Source organism: Narcine bancroftii, chromosome 7, assembly GCF_036971445.1.
Source record: "Narcine bancroftii isolate sNarBan1 chromosome 7, sNarBan1.hap1, whole genome shotgun sequence".
In the NCBI taxonomy this organism is placed as follows: Eukaryota; Metazoa; Chordata; class Chondrichthyes; order Torpediniformes; family Narcinidae; genus Narcine; species Narcine bancroftii.
Window position 1 is genome coordinate 36,298,116 of NC_091475.1, and position 7,594 is coordinate 36,305,709.

The window sequence follows — 7,594 nt, forward strand, 5'->3', positions numbered from 1 at the left end:
CATGCCGATAACAAGATCAGACAACTAATCACACCAGGTTCAGATGCTCTGAAAAGATGAGTCCTTTTACTGTGATAGGGAATGAATATAAAGTCAGTTGCATGTCATGTAGTATACTAAAGGGCTGGTGAAACTCAGCAGGTCACATAGCATCCATAGGAAGTAAAAGGCAGTCCAAGTCTTGGCCAGAACCCTCTTTTAGGAGGGCCAAAAACATAGGCTTACAGTTAAGAGGTGGATACAGGTTGCGGGGGGGTGGGGGGGGGCGTAGTAGAGAAAGCAGGTAAGAAGAGAAGCGGGTAAGTGTAGAGGGATGAGGATACCTTGATGATAGGAGGAAGGGATGAGGATTGGGAGCTGGTAGAAGGATGAGGGAAAAGAGAGACCAGGAGAGGGGGTTAACGGAAATTAAACGTTGTTATTGATCCCCTCTGGTTGGAGACTTCTGAGATATTATACAAGGTGTTTGATATTGATGCAGTCTGGATGGAGATGGCTGATATTGATGCTATATCCCTTCCTCCAGCTTCCCACCCCTTCTCTTATCAGAGCTATATTTTTTAGCCCTCTGCCCCATCATATCTCAGATTTTTCTCTTCAACCCTCCCATCTGTATCTGTTATCTGTTGTCTTTTATCTGTTAACCTGCATTCCTCCCACTTCTCCCCTCCCACCCTGCCACCTTTTTAATGAGGCCTCTGCCCCATTCTCTGCACTCCGTGTTATGCTTGTTCTTTCAAGAAGAATGGCTTTACGTGGGTTTAATCAATGAATTGTCTTTATTTTCCTTCCACAGCCTCCAACAACTTCCCACTGTCTTCAACCGACAATAACTGACAATGCTCGTGACTCCTCCATATACATCACTTCCGGTTTCTGCCCAACTGTGTGCATTACATGCTGGGAAATGTAGTTTTTATTTACATGCATCATAACCCATATTTCACCTTCACAATACTATGTCTACATAACAAACATATTTACAGAGCATATTTGTACAGAAGATTAGGCAGCTATTGCCTGTTTGCATTGTTTTTCAAACAATCACAAAATATATCTTCATTTAACAGGCAAGGCCTCCCTTAAAGTGGTACCGCTTTTCTTTTTGAGGTTCAACTGGGACGAATTTCACACCAGCAAAATGTCAGCCAGGCACACAACTACTAAACAATATAAATCCTCTTCTTTTTAATCTGGTTCTTGTGCCTGAGTGTTCTTCCTCAGAAGATGCAGAAGTGGTTTTCTGTTCTGTTCACTGGATAGTTCAAGTCTACTCCAGCAACTTGACTGTGTTTAGAGTATTCTGACTGAATTTTTACAAGTGTCTCTTGAGGGTCATATCCTAAGTTTTGTGCAAGTACCTTGCGAATTATAAACAGAGCATTTGGAAAAGCTTGCACTCCCAATTGTGCTCTGCCCGTTATGTTGACCTTGTGTTTGATCAAAGACAAAGATGTCTGCCACACATCCATCCTCAATTGCATTTTTCACTGCATGCAGACCATCACGCCCTGCATCTTTGATTGGTGTTAAAGTCTGTTTTTTGGACCCTTGAGAAATAGTGTCACTGACTGAGGATTGTTGCATTGCTCAACAAAGATGAACTTTTCTTCACCCAAGGTATCCTCATATACAATTCTAGCATGGCCCAAGAATTCTGGGGTGAAGTCCTCCACAGAATTCATGGCAATACCTCCATAACCAAGCTTTGCTCTTCTCAAGGCCACAATACCTTCTTTCGCAAATGCATCCAATAACAATGATCGAAACTCTTTTGGTTAATTACTACAAATCCTTTTTTTTAAAATCTCCACAAACTTTTCAGTGCTATAATTTCATTAACTCTGTATTCAATTAACTTCTCTCTGCTTGCACAAATTATTTTTCATCAGCATTTTTATAGAAATATCCAGAATTTACTTCTGTCTTTTCATACTGCAGTAAAATGCAGACCCTTTTCTTCATGTCCAAGCTGAGCACCATGATCCAATACTATTCCCTTCACAAGATGTCTCATTCTGTTTTTATTTTGTGTTTCATCTCCATAATTTCAACCATGAAGAGATCCTTTGACTCGTTTGGTTTCTTCACTGTCAGAACAGCATCTACGACAGCCTTTGCCAAGACAGCTGCTAATTTGTTGTGGATCTTTGAGCGTAACAATGACCTGTTAACATTGATACGAGTCTCGCTCCCCATTTCTTTGGATATTTTCACCTGCTCCAGTATTTCCAGGGCCTTCTCCTGATGTTCTTCCAAATGGCAAATTCTTCAAATTACTAATTTCATCCTCAAGCTGGGAAATGGTGATCTGGGCATTAATGGCTTCCATATTAAACTAGTCTTCCATATCTTGCATCTGGCGCTCAAGGGATTCATTCGTTCCCTTCAGTGCATCAGTTTCACAGGTCAGTGTCTGGACTTGCCTGCAGTACTCATTATTTTCTTGTTTGCCAAATGAAGAGCATCATTGTTATTGGAAGCAGCTCCTCGCGTAATCCTCCAATCCTACTAAACTGGTTGGAAGAAGACTCTCAACAATCCTTGCAGAATCTTCTGTCTCACTTTCCGTATCTGAAGAAAGATCAAACATGGGTCCAGAGGTTTGAACATCTGTGTCAATTTTATTAAGCGGCTCACTTGAAGCAGTTCGAATAAGTGACTCCTTTGATGATGACGAGCAAAATGATTCTTTTGAAAAAACTCGAATAAAGATTCCATCTGGCCTGCAGCTGTCTGCAGTGAAACCACAAAGAATTCCTCCATTTCCTCGTCCACTGTGTACACCCTTCTCTTGGTATCCCTTGCCTTGCAGCACCTTGCATAGTGATTCTTCTTCCCACATTTGTAACAGGTCTTTCCATAGGCAAGACACATCTTTGGAATACGTCCACCTCTGCACCTGCTGCGTTTGCTGTTTGAGCTTATCACTTTGCTTTGTTATTGCACTGGGAAACTCCTGGTGCCCTGGCAATCTGCCTTCATATTGCATACAATGCTGTGTCTCTGCTGTGCCGCTCCTTAGCTTGTGCTTGTGTGGTCTCTGCTGCCCTATACATATTCACAGCCTTTTCCAGAGACAAATCTTTTTCATGAAACAGTCTTTCTCTAAGTCCATTATCTGGAATTCTGCAAACTATTCCGTCTTTAATGAGTGAATTTTTCAAACCTCTAAATTCACAGGACTTATTCAATGTGTGAAGCTTGACTAAGTATTGGTCAAAGCTCATACCTTGTTTCTGGTCACAGGAGAAAAACTTGAATTTATTATATGTGATGCTTTTACTTGGGACAAAATACTCCTCAAATCTTGTCATCAGAGTGTCCAATGTGAAAGCTGTCTCAACAATTTTAAAACTGTTATAGATGTCCAAGGCATCTTTCAATTTTCCATCGGTCTCTCCTGTTCTACTAGCCTCTAAATAAATGTTGAATTGCTGTTTGAAGCTTTTCCAATTATCCATGAGATTGCTGGTAAATTGCATCTTAACGAATCCATGCTCTTACTCTCTCATACACTTCTGACACGATGTTATTTGTGTTCTTTCAAGAACAACTTTACGTGGGCTTATCATTTAACCAACTTTATTTTCCTTGTGTTGTTTCCACTATCTCCAACAACTTTCAACTGTCTTCAACTGATAATAACTGACAATTCTCGCGACTCCCCTCATATACATCACTTCCGATTTCTGCCCAACTGCATGCATTGCATGCTAGGAAATGTAGGTCTTATTTACATGATAACACAGTCCTCAAGGGCTCAGAACTGAATCATCGACTGCATTTTACTTTCTGTGGATGTTGTGTGACTTGCTGAGTTTCTCCAGCCCTTTTGTGTTCTGAACTAGACCCCAGGATCGGCAGAATTTCTTGTTTCCCTTCAGCTGAGTGTTGTATTTACTCCAACCTGTTTCATTTGCATTTGCCTTGAACACAGCTTATAGCTCGAGGGAAAAGATGATGAAGGGATGAAGCCAGATCTGACAAGTATCCAGCAAGAAGTTTCAGGTACATTTTGATGCACGGTGAGGGAGTAAAAATGGGCAAATAGAAAACTTAATTCCCTCCTGTGCAACCTTTGACATTCTGACTGATAAATAGCTCCCACCACCACCACCCCCCCCCCCCCCCCCCCCCACCACACTGTGTGAACTCTCTTCTTCTCTGTGTGCCTGTGTTAATTTCAAGGGAGCCCTTTCGTTGATTGGTTGGTTAGTTGACATGGCAACTGGACAAAGAAGTGATAGAACTTGCATTACTACGATTGGCTGGCAGCTCTTAACTAAAAAACAATCATGAGATGATATTGCAGTTCTATAAAACTCTTCTTAGACCCACCAAGAATATTGTGTTCAGTTTATTTTGCCTCATTATAGGAAGGATGTGAAAGCTATGGAGAGGGTGAAGAGGAGATTTACCTGGATGTTTCCTGGATTGGAAAATATATCTTGTGAGGCAAGGTTAGCAGAGCTGGGGCTTTTCTCTATGGATCAAAGAAGGATGAGAGGTGACTTAACTGAAGACTAGAAGATTATGAAAGGCATAGATACGTTAGACAGCCAGCACCTTTTTTCCATGGCAGGAGTAGCAAACAGCAGCGTATATTTGTGCAAAATGAAGGAAGGAAAGTTTATGGGAGACACCAAGGGTATGATTTTACACAGAGTTGTGGATGCATTGCCTGGGTTGGTGGAGGCTGGAACAATAGGGCATTAAAGAGACTCTTAGATAGGCACATGGAAAGAAGGAAAATAGAGGGTATGGGTGTGAGGTAGGGAAGGCTTAGTTTGTTGAGAAGGGTTATACAGGTGAGCACAATGTCATGGGCCGAAGGGCCTGTACTGTGCTATAAGGTGGTACATTCTAAACTACCAATAGATTTCTGTCAGAAAATAATACAGAAGGGAAAACTACTACCTCTCATTCAGGGCATACCATATAGTTATGTCCAGAGGAATATCATGAAAACCTGACCGGCCTGTGAGCGCTGCTGTGTGAAGAATTCAGGCAAAAGTATGTAGACTGGTCAAAAAGGTACACACATAAGGTCTCTGTACCTTCCTGGCTCTATGTACTCCACTGACTACCAAAGAGGCCGGCATGAGTCTTTATATTGGCCAGTGATTGACAGCGAGTAGGTGGGGCCAGTCTCCCAGGTTGTCTGTCTGCAGGTACAGTGATTGCCCCTGCAGTAGGTCGGTAGGAGTGCGGCCAGTGTAGTGGTTGTATCGCCATATTCACCCCCTTCTTAATATGAGTCCTTGGTGGGGAAGACAGTTTCCACACAGTACAGAATAGCCCGAAGAACATATTTCCAAATTAAGGCAGTCAGGTGGTCATCTTTGCCTCTGGGACCATCGCAGAATAGGCTCCTGGTCTATGGTCAGTGGGGGCAGAGTTGCCTGAAGGTTAACTGGATGAGGGGTGATTAGGGTGGCCAGCAGTGCAGGCAGGATGGTGTCTGGGAGATTGGGGATTCTGGCAGTGCGGGGGTGTAGGGGCGGGATGGGTCCACAGGGGGCGGAGCCCCATGGAGAGGCGGGGAGAGGATGTTGGCTCCAGGAGGGGTCAGGGATGCCCGGGATGGGAGGGCTGGGCCCCTGCTTGATCCAGGTCCCGGGTCAAGAATGTGTCCTCACATCCATTTGGGTACCTGACATAGGCATAATTTGGATTTGCATGGAGGAGGTGCACCTGTCTACAGAGGAGTACTAGTCCCTGAGACATCAGCCATGCTGGCAGGGAGATGCCCATCGCTGATTTCCTAGGAAAGGAGAAAATGCATTCATGAGGGGTCTAGTTGGTAGCCGTACATAAGAGCAAACGTATGGCATGCCGCGCCTCGGGAAAAGTCTCTTGCCAATAGTTGGTGGACCATCCTTTTGACATAAGGGCCAGGAGGACTGCCTTCCAAATTACCCTGTTCTCACATTCCACTTGCCCGTTGCCCCTGGGGTTGTAGCTAGTTGTGCGACTAGATGCAATTCCTCGCACCGCCAGGTACTGGTGCAGCTTCTCACTCATGAAGCTGGACCTCCGGTCCCTGTGGATGAATGCTGGGTATCCAAATATAGTGAAGATCTGCGCCATACCTTGATAACAGAGGTGGTGGAAGGTCAGGGCAAGGGATGGCAAAGGTAAAACTGGAGTATTTGTCTATGACCAAGAGGAAATAGACGTTCTTGTTCGTGGAAGGCAGTGGTCCCTTAAAGTTGATGCTGAGTCGCTCAAACGGCCAAGTGGCGTTTATTATGTGGGTCTGTGCAGGGCGGAAGAAGCGTGGTTTACACTCTGCATAGACCCTGCAGGACTCTGTCATAGTCTGGATTTTCTGGATGGTGAAGGGGAGGTTACTGGACTTTATGAAGTGGTACAAGCACATGACACCTGTGTGGCAAAGGGTGTTATACACCACCTGAAGCTGTTCAGACTGCACACTGACACAGGTCCAGGACAGGGCGTTGGGGGAGTCATTGACCTTCTCTGGCCTATACTGGATGTCGTAGCTCAAGGTGGCCAGCTCGACTCTCCAGTGCAAGATCTTGTTGTTTTTGATCTTGCCTCTGTGGGTGGTGCTGAACATGAATGCCTCTGGGCACTGGTCTGTGAGGAGGGTGAACTTCCTGCCTGCCAGATAGTGGCGCCAGTGGCAGACTGCTTCCACGGATTGCCTGGGCTTCCTTTTTGATGGAGGAGCGCTCGTGCTCAGAGCTGTGGAGGGTCCTGCAGAAAAGGGCCACGGGTCTGCCCCGTTGATTGTAGATGGCAACGAGAGCAACGCACTTCACTTGGAATTGAGTATTGTTGTCAGCAGCATGCATCGTGGCATTGGCGATGTCCTGTCTGAAGTGGGCGAATGCCACTTACGCCTAGGCAGGGAGGGAAAAATGTTGGCTTGGGCCAGTGGGCAGACCTTGTCTGAGAAACAGGGGACCCACTGGGAGAAGGAAGAGAAGAGCCCTAGGCTCTTAAACGTGTGGGAGAAGGGCAGTTCCATCAGTGGATGAATGCGTTCAGGGTCAGGACTGATGACACCATGTTCCACGATGCATCCAAGGATGGCGAGGCGGGTGGTGCTGAACATGTACTCCCTATTGTAGGTGAGGTTTAGTGCCTCTGCTGACCAGAGACTAGAGGAATTTGCAGGTTGGCATCCTGGTCCTGCTGGTCGTGGCCACAGATGATGACATTGTCCAGGTACAGGAAGGTTCCTCTTAGGTTGTATTGGTCTACCATATGGTCCGTCTCCCACTGGAACATGCAGACTCAATTTTTTAGGTATCAGTCTGCTTCAAAGGCGGTATAAGGTTTATCCCGGGCATGCATGGGGAGCTAGTGGTAGGCCGAGTTCAGGTCAGTTGTGGAGTAAACCCTGTACTGGGCTATCTCATTGACCATGTCGGCAGTGGGTAGACGTCCAGCTGGGTGTATCGGTTGATGGTCTGACTATAGTCAATGACCATCCTCAGTTTACTACCCCCTTTGACGACAAGAACTTGGGCTCTCCAGGGGCTGGTGCTGGGCTGAGCGCTGCTGTGCAAAGAATTCAGGCACAAGGTATGTAGACTGTGCAAACAGGCTTTAATCTGCT

General features: G+C 45.4%; 1 pseudogene; it reads right to left on the bottom strand.

The window, feature by feature from the left end:
• Nucleotides 1-783: 783 nt before the first annotated feature.
• Nucleotides 784-3,485, bottom strand: LOC138739985 (T-complex protein 1 subunit zeta-like; annotated as a pseudogene).
• Between the last annotated feature and the right edge of the window lie 4,109 nt (nt 3,486-7,594).